The sequence below is a fragment of the Myotis lucifugus genome, unplaced genomic scaffold (assembly GCF_000147115.1).
Source record: "Myotis lucifugus unplaced genomic scaffold, Myoluc2.0 scaffold_86, whole genome shotgun sequence".
NCBI lineage: Eukaryota > Metazoa > Chordata > Mammalia > Chiroptera > Vespertilionidae > Myotis > Myotis lucifugus.
This window is the reverse complement of record NW_005871134.1, coordinates 174,400-187,878: the sequence shown is the minus strand read 5'-3', so window position 1 is coordinate 187,878 and position 13,479 is coordinate 174,400. Positions and strand designations below refer to the sequence as shown.

General features: G+C 40.6%; 1 pseudogene; it reads right to left on the bottom strand.

The window, feature by feature from the left end:
- Nucleotides 1-274: 274 nt before the first annotated feature.
- LOC102429912 lies at nt 275-12,699 on the bottom strand (annotated as a pseudogene).
- Between the last annotated feature and the right edge of the window lie 780 nt (nt 12,700-13,479).

Genomic DNA, 13,479 nt, shown 5'->3' with positions numbered 1-13,479 from the left:
AAAATTCTTTTATTTTTTTTAGATTTTGGTGAAGAAAAAATTTTAATACCGCCATAATAATACAATGTTAACAAAAACTGGCCAGGTACTGAGGTTATTTTAGTGAGCTACCATCATTTAAATATAAGAAAAGTAATTTCTCAGTTCAAATTAGTGAAACCTTAAGAAAGATTGACTCTAGAGAACATTATTTGAGAATAATGCTTTTTCTGACACATTCTGACACTCAAATTTACTTTATAACAACAATTATAAACTTTTGATTCTTTCTTTCTTAAAAAGCTGTCAGATTTTCATTTCTTCGGGAGACATTCTCCCCAGTGTGCTGTTCAATCCCACAGGTTAAACTTTTTTCATTATTATTAAGAACTTCATACATATTAGTGAGATTGCCATTCATTGCTTTTTCATCTTTTCGAAAAGACACGGGAAGGCTTGCTAGACTAAAGCTGACCTCTTTAAAGCCGTGCAACAAGAATATCCCCACAATTATTGTGCAGAAGCCACTCGAGGTACCGACAATGTTGTCCACAGGCATGTCCTGCCACTCCTTAAAAAGAATAGCTCAGCAGGTCAGCACGGAGATCATGAAGAACACGTAGTAGATGGGGGTGATGAGGGAGGTGTTGAGTATGTCCAGGGCCCTGTTCAGGTGCTCACACAGACGATGAGACTCAGCAGCAGGGCCCAAGCCAGGGGGTGCTGCAGCACAGGCTTGCCAGCAAACAGCTCCTTAATAGCTATGCCCAGGCCCTTTACACAGGAGATAGAAAAATGCTCCAATCACAGAGCAGATTGTGATATACATGAGAATGTTCATCTGTCCACAGTGGGGTCCCAACACAAAGATTAGTATCAAGGACACAATGACCACAAGTGTTGCAAAGACCACGAAACCTGGATCCCCGAGCTTGTGTGATATCTCGTTTAAGGTCTCGAGCTCCTCTTCCTTTGGCGCATGAATGACCATAACTGTGGAGCCCAGAATGCTCATCAAACACCCAATCTTCCCATGAAGATTCAGCCTTTCATTGAGGAAGTATGAAGAAAGAATGGCACTATCAACCAACTTTGGGAATAGTAACCAGAACCCAGACTTCCATGTGGGCTCAGGTTACTGACTGCCTCAATAATGGTGGCCTCTCATGAGGCCGCTGAGTCTTGCGGCACTAAGTCTGGAAAAATTATTGAAATCTGAAAAAAGTGTGGGGTTTGGCTAATAGCAATGTACCAATGTTGGTATCTTAGTTTTTATAACTACACCATGGCAGTGTAAGGTAATAAAATTAGGACTGAAACCAAATGAGGTGCAGATGAGAATGCTCTGTACTATCTTTGCGAGTTTTCTGTAAATCTAAAATTATCTATACTAATAAAAGCCTAGGTGGTCCACGTGTGCGACGTCATCACAAGCTGGCTGCCACAAGATGGCCGCACGCACAGTGGAGGCTGGTCCCGGCGTCTCTGCAGCCTCGTGCAGATGAGGCCGATTGGGCCAGCAGGGGAGGGCAGTTGGGGGCGATTGGGTCGGCAGGGGAGCAGTTAGGCGTCAATCGGGCTGGCAGGGGAGTGGTTAGGGGGCAATCAGGCTGGCAGGCAGAAGCGGTTAGGGACAATCAGGCAGGCAGGCAGGTAAGCGGTTAGGAGCCAGCAGGATAGGGCCTAACCCGGCAGTCAGACATCCCCCAAGGGATACCAGATTAGAGAGGGTGCAGGCCGGACTGAGGGACACCCCCCCCCCATGCACAAATTTTGTGCACCAGGCCTCTAGTCTATATATATAAAAGCCTAAGTGATAGACAGGTCAACCAGTTGCTATGATGCATACTAACCACCAAGGGGCAGATGCAAAACACAGGAGCTGCCCCCTGGTAGTCAGTGCACTCCCACAGCCAACCTCCATGGTCCCTCCCCCTGGCCAGCCAACCTCCCACAGTCCCTCCTCCAGCTGGCCAACCTCCCGCGGTCCCTTCGCCTGGCCGGCTGCCCCCCCTTCCCCCCCCCCATTGGCCCTGATCACCAGCCAGGCTGAGGGACCCTACCCATGCACAAATTTGTGCATCAGGCCACTAGTTCCAAAATAAAAAAACCTATTAAAAACCCCAAATTGAACTTCTAGAGATGGGAATTACAATATTGGAAACAAAAAATATACAAAATGGAATTAAAAATAGATTAGACATATCAAAAGTAAGGATTAGGGAATTTAGAGACACAGCAATGGAAATTATACAAAAAGACACAGAGAAAAAAATGGACAGAGCATAATGAGCTGAGGACAACTTCAAGTGGCCCAATATACAAATAATTGGAGTCCTAAAGGAAGAAGGGGTCAAAAAATACTTGAAGATGAAAACTTTAGGCCCACAAATCCAAGAAGGTCAATTAACTCCAAGCACAAGAAATATGAAGAAAACTATACCAGGGCATTTCTTAATAAAATTAATAAAGTCAGTGATAAAAAGTCTTAAGAGCACCAAGAGAGGAAACAGCACATACAGAGGAACAAAGATAAGAATTACAGCAGCCCTATAAGGTTTGGCTCAATAGCTAGAGCATTGACCTGCAGACTGAAGGGTCCCGGTTTGATTCCGGTGAAGGGTACATGCCCAGGTTGCGGGCTTGAGCCCCAGTAGGGGACCTGCAAGAGGCAGCCAACCAATGATTCTCTCTCATCATTGATGTTTCAATCTCTCTTTCCCTCTCCCTTCTTTTCTCTGAAATCAATGAAAATATTTTTAAAAAAGAATTATAGCAGACTTTTAATCAGAAACAATGTAAGACAGAAGATAGTGGGGCAAAATATTTAAGGTACAGAAATAAAAGAATTGCCATCCTGGTGTGACTTAGTGGTTGGAGCATCATCCTGTTCACCAAAAGGTGATGGGCTCTATTCCCAGTCAGGGCACATGCCCAGGTTGCCGACTCGATCTCCAGTGTGGGGCATGCAGGAGATAGCTGATCCATGATTCTCTCTCATCATTAATGTTTCTATCTTTCTTTCCCTCTCCTTTATTCTCTGTAATCAATAAAAATATATTTTAAAAAATATGCCCATCATCATTAGTCAATAGGGAAATGCAAATCAAAACCACAATAACATATCACTTAATATTCACAAGGATGGATATACTTTTTAAAAGGGAAAATAAGTGTTGGTGAAAGTGTGGAGAAGTTGGAACCCTCACTTCATACATTGCTGGAGAGAATGTAAAATTGTGCAATCACTATGGAAAACAGTTTGGTGGTTCCTCAATAAGTTAAATAGAATTACAATAGGCTCCACTCATAAGTATATACATGAGAGAATTAAAAGTAAGTGTTCAAATAAAACTTGTACATATATGTTCATAGCAGTACTATTCACAGTAGTCAAAATGAGGAAACACAAATATTCACCTATGGAGGAATGAGTAAACAAAATTTAGTATATCAATATAATGGAATATTGTTTGGCCTTAAAAAGAAATGAAGTACTGACACCCACTACACTATAGATGAATCTTTTTTTTAAATTTTATTTTATATTCTTATTGATTTCAGAGAGGAAGGGAGAGGGAGAAAAAGAAACATCAATGATGAGAGAGAAGGATTGATTGGCTGCCTCTTGCACAACCCCTATTGGGGATCGAGCCTGCAACCCAGGCATGTGCCCTGACTGGAAATTGAACCATGACTTCCTGGTTCATAGTTTGATGCTCAACCATTGAGCCACGCTAGCTGGGCAAAATTCTGTTATTTCATTCATCTATCAAACATGTATTGAGCAGTTCCTGGCAAGTTTATTCGGGATGCAGGGCATACACAGAATTATCAGATATGGTCTTGGCTTTTGAGGAATTAATGGGTTGGGAAGGGAGGAAAAATTCGGCAAATAAGTTCAATTAAGTGTTAGTTTCCTTGAATGTGCATTGAACTTGGGTGGTTGCTTTACGGAGGGTTGGGGGATGGAGAACAGCAATGGTAAGGCTGAGTCATGAGTGATGAGTAGGAGTCTGCCTTCTACACGGCAGCAGGAAGATTTCAGGCAGAAGGTGTGACCTGAACCAGCTCAAAAGGCTGATGTCAAAAAGCTTCTGGCTTTCAGCAAACCCCAAACCAAATAGCATATGTGCAGTGGTGTAGAAGATGGACTTCAGGACAATGAGGTGACAAGTGGATGACCACCCACCCCTGTCTGGTGGTAGTAGGTGACACTAAGAAATGATAGGGGAATGGCATGGACCTGACTGAATGTGAGGCTCAGAGAAAGTGTGACTCCAATGTTGGGTCACTTGGTGGGTGGTGTATATTGCTGGTTCCTAAGGTGGGCCTGCAGGACATGCTATTCTCAGGGAACATCAAACTACAATGAACACCTGCCCTTCTTATGTAGTCTACTATTTTTAATATATACTCTTTTTTTTTTTTTGCATTTGAAACCTACTTCCCTTTTCCTTGGGCTTCCTCTGTTTTCCTGTTTAAAGTATATGTTACTATGGAAATGTCATGGCACAGTAAAGTGGCATTTATAAGTGAGGTGTAAAGAATTTTCAGAACATCCAGAAACACAAGTCTAGGGTTTAGAAATATAAGCCCTAACGATGTGATAGTGTTCATGCCTTCAGACACTGTGTTATAAATATAAACACACCCGGAAACTTTAGACAGCATAGAGGAGATAGTTGAGAACTTTATTAGGATTTATGTGGCCAGATTTTTTAAATGTATATGAGAAATATTAAAAACACAAAACATAACACACTACTTGGGAAGAACATCTGGAAAAAATGAAGGAGAGAATGCCAACATTTACTTATGAGTACACACCTCTGGAAGGACCAGGGGGGCTAGACACCCCACGGAAACTTGGAAAAACCTTTGTAGCACCTTGTGTGCTATAAATATTTTCCATAAAAATTGCATGTAAATCAACCGTTGGTAAATCATATTTATCAAATGTAAGGGTGACCGCTATTTTACAGATAGCTTAAGAACGTAAGAATGTACACTTTAGTAGAGGAAATTATTACCAATGGAGTTAACGGAAAAAACTCACTGGACTGAGTGAAATTCAAGGTCCTTCATTATTATCCTGGCTCTGCCACCAACTAGATGTGTGATTCAAGAAAACTCACTTAACTTCTGTGGGCCAATTTCCTCATCTAATCTGGGTTGTAATTCTGAATTTTCACTTATTAGTTTCTTAAAGCAAGGTACAGGGACATTGGCTCACAGCTTCATGTCTGGTTTCTTCTGGGAGGTAAAACTGCACATCGATCCTTGTAGATAGAGCTCAAGGTCCTTTTACATTAGAGGAGCTCAGGTTGGTACAGCCAACAGGTCAGTTACCATTATTCCTTTTTAAAAAAATTAAATTTATTGGGGGTGACCAGTTACCATTGTTCTGTGTGTTTTGCATCTTCATTACCCACTTTCTCTTTCCCAAAATCACCGTTATGTGCTATCATTCCAATTTTTTGTTCCAAATTCTCTACAAAAGTTTGCTCTTTAGAGCTTGTCCTCTGGGGAAAATTGACAGTCCAAAGTAGGAGCCCATTCTCGGTGGTCTTCCCACCTCTGGTCCTGTTCCTATCCCACAAGACTGGACATTGCCAAGGGCAAGGGCAAGGGCTGTACCCTCTGTGCCTACTACAGGCCCAGGCCCAAAGCAGGAATTCAGTAAGTGAATGCTTCTGAAGGAGGAAGCTAAGGCAGAGAGATGGGTCTGGTGAAATAACTGAACTTGAGGGGTGAACTTTTGGCAGCTGCTTTAAACATTTCTGAACTTTCCAAATTTTCTACAATGGGCAGAAATATAAACATACCACAAGCATGAAACTCTCCTTTTCCTGGCTTTTTGTCAATGCCCTGATCTCTCATAAATAATGCAAACTTTGCCCAGTTCTCCACTGTTTGGAACAGGACGTAGGGCACACATCTTTTCTTTAAGAGAAACAGCAATTACAGTCTTCTATTCTGTTTTGCTTAAACAGCAATGACCCTATGCATTTGTCTTGTGGACCTAACACCTGCTAGCCTCAGGCAAGGACATTGCCAAAGGGCTTTGGAAAAGGCCATTTACCAAGTATTTAGGCACACCTTGATTAATCTGCCATACAGGAAGTACAAAACACAGTGTAAGAATTCTTTTGTCTTCTTAAGCAAAAACAGGTTTAAGCCTTATTAACTGGCAAGAGATAGAAGGCAATGGGTCAGGTTTTTTGCCAATTTACTACCATCTTGTAGAATAATTCAGCCGTTAGGAAGACTAAAGAAGAAATTACTATCTATTGAGTACTTACTACATGCCAGGTCTTGTGCTGGGCCTCTCCTATACGTTATTTAATGTAAGACTCACATCTAATAATATACTATATTTTTACTCATTTATCTTATTTTTTGCCAGTCTCCCCGACTTACATGTATGCTCATGAGGAGGAACTTTATCTTATTACTACATCCTCAGTGTCAGATACATATAATCACTCAATAAATATTTGCTGAATGAACAAACTGAATAACTCCATGAGACAGGTGTTATTATTCTCCTTTTAGGGATGAGTAGGCAAAAGTGTTCCAAGAGTGCAAATGAACTGCCCAAAGTCATATGCCTTGTTAAGGAGCAGAACTAAAACCCAAGTCTCACTCTTTTGTTCTTTTTATGACCAAAAGACTTAATTAGACTTAGACTAGATCTTGAACTCTTTCAGCTGGACAAATCTATAATCTATATGCCTGTAAAACCTCGTGTATTCGTTTGAAAGTTTGAAATTTCATCAAGAAGATATATTTGGCATTTTTTTCAATATATTTGATTGATTGTTTACAGAGAGGAAGGGAAAGGGGTAGAGAGTTAGAACATCCATTAGAGAGAAACATCAATCAGCTGCCTCCTGCACAGCCCCTACTGGGGATGTGCCCGCAACCAAGGTACATGCCCTTGACCGGAATCGAACCTGGGACTCTTCAGTCCATAGGCTGATGCTCTAGCCACTGAGCCAAACTGGTCAGGGCGTATTTGGCATTTTCAAGTAAGTTAGTGATCCTAACTTTAGGTAAGTTCTGATAACCCACTGCCATCGGACCAGCAATTATTTGGCATTTTAATGATAAATTTTGCTCAAGCAACAATGAAGGACACATTTTCCCAGCATAACAACAATGTCATCTATGGATAGACATTATCTATATTACTTATCACTATTTAAGATCCCATAAAATGATTACTCTTCAGACATAAATAAAAGCACAGTAATTCTGGATACCAACAAAATAACATTTGCAAACCTTAGCGTTTTTTATGTTACAACATGATATGTGCGTGGTATGGAATAGCTAACATCCCAGTGTACATACATGTTGCTTGAGTGTCCTAGCATGGGAGAGGTAGACTTGGCACATTGAAAGCCATGCCTGTCCTAAAGAAATTATATGGAAGGCTCAAGGATTCTTCAGTGAGTCAGTTGTAGCAAAATCCATCTTGAGAATATTCACTTTTATGAGAGAATGTAAGAACGAAATCCAAACAAGGTTAATTTCACCCAGGAGTATTTCATATCCTTCTACACTTGTCAGGATATACTTGGTTGCTACATGCACCTTTACCCACCTAGAACTACATAACAGGAACATGCGACTGTGGTGTCTTCATACCACTCTGGTTTTCTGTAGGGATTCTGGTCACATCCCCTTCTCCTCTGGGGCAGGCTCTTTCCCTTCTGGACCACTCCTGCTACCAACACAGTATCATACAGCCTGGGTGTCAACTCATCCAGTTAACTGATTGTTCATGGATCAAGCTAGTGGTTTGGCTTCACTCTTTCCATTATCAACTTTTGGTGCCATTGTTTTATTCTGATAATGAAAATAATAGTACTTTGGAAATATTTTTGAAAAGATAAGAAACAGGAAAATTTAAAAAATACTCATCCTCCAACATCCCTAGTAATTTTAAAAACATTTTTGGATTTATATATACAATTTTGTATACCATTTTTCCATTTAACATTATAAACATTTTGCCATGCAGTGTTAACTCTTCATAAACATTAATTGTAATGACTGCATAATAGTCTATTATAGAGTCACACCATAATTTATTCAACCAATTTTCTACTCTTGAACTTCTGGATTAAGCATAAATTCCACCCACATTTTAGACTATTTCTTTGGGACAGATTCCCAGAATTGGAATTAGAGGATCAGAAGATATATACATTTTTAAAACTCCTGAATGATACTGCCAAATTGCTTTTCAGAAAGCTGTTGCCAATTTACACTTCCAACATTGCCAGTGTGTTTTTCTACCAACATAGATCTATCTAAAGGATAATAAAATTTAAGTGGAACATATAGAGGTCTGTGGCAAAGGTCATACCTATTTCTAGGTATGCAATTAACAATGAGTTAGTGTGAACTCATGGAATAAGTTTCATAGAAGTGGAGCAATATAATTAGATTTCAGACAGTCAGATCTAAGGACTGTATCCCTTTTGTACATTGCTCCACCCCTGCACACAGGACAGCACCTGGCACATACAGCTGCTCAATAAAAATTTGTTGAGTTAACACAGAATCTTCTTTCAGATGCGGTTTTTCAGCAGCTGTGGGATTTAGTTACTCTTTGATTCAAGGGAAACATGACTAGCTGGATTACCCTTGTAAAGGTCCATTCAATCCTGAGATTCTAGTTCAACTTTGGAAAATCAGTTTAAATAAAGGTGACACAATACAGCTCTTTTTAGGGGAAAAACAAGTAAACGCATCTAAAAGGACACCAGTTATATCTTGGCACCAGTTACAAATATATGTAATTTTTTACAAGCATGCAAAAAATATAATTCCATGAGTTTGTCACCTCCATAATAGTCACTTTCATAGGTGACAAACTTATTCAAATGCTGCCAGAGGTTAAGGATATTTTCGAACCACCTTCAGTTCATTCTGTTATCACTGGTTGCAATGTGGTATCATTTGTAATACTGACAAAATTGTTTTTGAGATATTGCAAGGGCATATATAGGTAGTAGTTTGTGTAATATAATTTTTTGTTAACTTTTTAAAACATATTTTTTGTTTTTTTTAAGAAAAACAATTTTAAATATAATAATGTTACATGCAATAAACATTATTGTTATGCCCAGATTTCAGGATCCCCAAGAAACCACATCAGGGAGCCAGCCAGTCCGATGCAAAAGCATAAGAGTCTTTATTCGAGCTAGCTCGGCTCCCCCACCTTGCCGACGCAGCGACAGGAAGCAGAGAGAGAGAGAACTCTGTGTGGAGAGGGGTTATATAGGGGGTTGGAGTAAGGGGAGGAGGAAGGGCTGTGGCCTGCCGATTGGCCAGGCACAAGTCGGTGTCTTGTTCCTGGGTGTGGCTAGCAGAGGCTTAGACTTCCGGGAAGAAGCTCCTTGCCAAGCACGTGGCCAAGGTAAGATGGAGCACTTACCCTGGGGCAAGGTGGAGGGCGTAGCCCTTACCCTGGGGCAAGATGGAGGGCCTAGCCCTTACCCTGGGGCAAGATGGAGGGCCTAGCCCTCGCCCTTTCAATTATCATTTTCTTTTTTCAAAAAGAGCACAAAACTCATTTTGTGAACCAGAATAAGGTCAAGGTAAAATAGTCAATCATTCAGCTCTAGTTCACGCTCCTGGCACCATGAAGATTCCCTTCAATATTCCACAATTTATGTACAGTAAATTGTCTGATAACATCAGATGAATTTGGCAGTAGCAAGCATATTGATGGAAAAGAATTGATTATCTGTCATTTTATATATACACTTTATATACACCAGACCAAGAGTCGGCAAACTATGGTCCTTGGGCCAAATCCAGCCCACCATCTGTTTTTCTACAGTATGCGAGCTAAGGAGTGTAAAAATGATTTTTTTTTTACCTTTTTAAATGTTTGAAAAAATCAAAATATTTTGTGACATGCGAAAATTATATGAAATTAAAATTCCAGTATCCATAAAGTAAGTTTGTTTTTTAGGACACAGCCATGCTCATCTGCTTCCTTATTAGCTGTCTGCTTTTGCAATAAAATGTTGAGTAGTTACATCAGAGACTACATAGCCCACAAATCCTAAGACATTTCCTTTATGACCCCTTCACTAGACCTAAGTGGGTCCTTGGAGGGATTAAAGTTTCCCACTACAGATTTTTTTGTTTTGTTTTGTTTCTGAATATCAATACCAGGAGAAAGGTGATGCAGCTGGGACAGTATTTGCAAGGATCTAATAAGCCAGAGAGTAGAGAAGATAAATACTTGAGGATTTGCCCCGGAGGATAGGATGCAAAGCCTGTAAAATCTGAGAGGTCTGACCCAACTAAGAAGCAGTAGAACATAGGGTTTCATATATAGATCCAGCAGCAAAGGAAGCTCTTACTAACTGAGCCACATGGGACTCTGGTGAGATGCAATCCCAAGAGTAGTAAGAATTGCTGGCAATGATGTCTGCAAATAGTAGGCAGGTTGAATAGTTGATACAGTGAGATTGTTCCCCAAAAGTACCACACTTCTTTACTAGATGTCCTCAAATCATTTAACATCCAGATTTATCTGGGTACATCAAGTGGCAAATGTGAATTCTGACAAGGAAATGGATCTGAAAGGAGGGCTCTGGAAAGCAGGTCCCAGATACACATTCTTCCCAAACAAGTTCACATTTCAATGAGGATTCAAAGCCGGGGCAGAATTCGGAAGAATGCAGAATTACCCATGTTTTTCAAAGATCAGTGAACATTTTCTTTCTGTTTTTGATTATTACCAGTGGGACAGATGGAGTAAGGTAGGGTGGTGTAATGGGTGGAAAAGTTGATAAAATCAATGATGGGATGATCTGCCCTGGAAAGTGTTTATTCTATCAACAAAGGATTGTTCCAGGACAGGATCTAAGATAATAAATTAAGTCCTTTTCATTATAGCTACTTGAAACAAGTTGAGTTCACAACTTTGTTCTAGTTCTCCTGGACTTCCAGCTGTGGCATATAACATTCCATGTGGATTCTGAATCAGAATGGGGATGGGAAGGGAGATCAGCGTGAAAGCCAAAGAGATTCATTAATTCAGTGGTTCTCAACCTGTGGGTCTCGACCCCTTTGGCGGTCGAACGACCCTTTCACAGGGTCGCCTAAGACCATACTGCATATCAGATATTTACATTATGATTCATAACAGTAGCAAAATTAGTTATGAAGTAGCAACGAAAATAATTTTATGGTTGGGGGTCACAACATGAGGAACTGTTTTAAAGGGCCAGAAGTTTGAGAACCACTGCATTAATTGATCATTTTAAGCTCGAAAATTATGGTCAAGACTTGCAGATGGCCAGCTCTCCTCCTGACATCCTACAGAGAGCTAGGCTTCACCTCCTATAGTTAGGTGGAGCTCCTCCTGTCAGGGAAAAGACAGTTGCTGAGACAAGGGGACTTGGCTGTTATATCTCTAGAAACTTTCATGACTCTTGAGTACCAGAGATAATCAAATTGCATTTGTACGCCATAAGCATCTATAGACGCAAGCAGTGGACCTTTTTAATTAAATTCAAAATATCGTGGCAGTTAACAGGTTAAGAAACTGGTAACACTGGTTACTGCTGGGGAGTGGAACCCCCAGGGGGTTAAGGGTGAGGAAAGGAGCGTTTTTTTCTCTCTGAATGCCCCTTATCAAAAACAAAAGAACACATTCCCCCATGTTGCCCATCCCACTTTCTTTCTTTCTTTTTTTTTTTTTTTAACAATTTTTAAAATATATTTTATTTAGTTTTTACTGAGAGGAAGAGAAGGGGATAGAGAGTTAGAAACATGGATGAGAGAAACATCCATCAGCCGCCTCCTGCACAACCACTACTGGGGATGTGCCCGCAACCAAGGTACATGCCCTTGACTGGAATCGAACCTGGGACCTTTCAGTCCGCAGGCCGACGCTCTATTCACTGAGCCAAACCGGTTACGGCAATCCCACTTTCTAAGGATAGGAAAGCAACCTGGTGCTAGGGCTGGACCAATTTCCTTACTGAGGACTGAAGTAAGAGCTGGAAGAGGGATCCAAAAACCAGAAGAGAGTGGAGTTAGTTGCAAGTTGAGTGAAAAACTATGACCAAAAGGGCAATTCAAGATCAGCACACCAAAGTGACCAAAGTAGCTACTGGAGGGAGGTGTGGGCTAGAACCAGAAAACAAAGAACCAGGGAAACAGAGGAGCAAGAGCAAACTGGTGAAGAATAAATTGAGAGATGTTTGAGAAAACCCAAGGACAAGAGCCTGGGGCATGATGATGGGTGGATCCCTGAGACTACAGGATCAGGAGCTCAAGAGCCCTGGGCAACAAGGTGCAGGCCAGGGCAAAATTCACATGGCATCTGGGGATACTCCTAGATCATGCTCTAGCCTAGGGTTTAGTGATTCTGAACAGTTATGTATGGTTTGCTCTGGATGAGTGTTTGGGCAGTAATTTTACTTCCGCAAAATCTGAGGTAAACAGGGTTATCATCTCATTGGGTACTTTCTGGGAAACTTTGCAAATGAGTATTGGGTTCAAGTAGTCATTTGACTTGACTTCTACTCAGGACAGGATCTAAGATAATAAATTAAGCCCTTTTCATTTTAGCTACTTGAAACAATTTGAGTTAACAGTCCTGATTACCTGCTTCCGGTTGCTGTGTCCAAACCCTGTATGGGCCAACATTGCTCCTGGTACCCTATACTCCAGCATGGTCTTGGTCCAGCACCTTTGGAAAGGTCACTCCAGCCCTGTGCACAGGATGGGAATAAGTCCAGAAATAAGTTCTCTCAGGACCTCTGTATTATAATAGGTTGAAGATAATGTCTGTAGGTAGTGTTATGGGATCCTGGCTCTTGCCCAGAAGTACACAATTCTGCAACAATTATCAAGGATTAACATGAGGTTCATTAACCAACATCACCTCAATAAATTCAATGAATTTTTTTTTTAAATAAGAAGTTCAGTCACACAGTTGCACTAGACAGCCACAGGGCCTTTGTTCCAGAATGTAGTGTAGAGTGTTTGTGGGGAACCCTGGGTCTCATCTGATGTAGTAAGATGTAATGGTTCAGAAGTAGAAGATCTAGAAATCGCTAAGTAGGTAGAAGTCTATAAGCTGTTGCTTGGTTTGAGTTTTCTTGCACGTTATCTTTTATTTGTGGGATAAAGTCTAGGTTTCAGAGTGCCTCAAAACTGAGAAATATTAGTGGCGAACTTGTAATTTTTTTGAAGATACAGTGAAAGAATAGAACTAAAAATAACTGTTGAATAACAGTAACCTCTATCAACTAATATTGCTTATTAACTTACTAGTTGAATAATAGGAGCTATTATATGTAAAAATCCTTGGGTAAAACATAGGCATTGGCCAATCCTGTGAAATGCTATTAATAACCAACCATCCTGCACCTCCACCAGACATTCTGAGATGTTTCATCTATGTGGCATTACTTGGAACCCACTTGAGGAAAGTTCCATTCCATAAGTCCT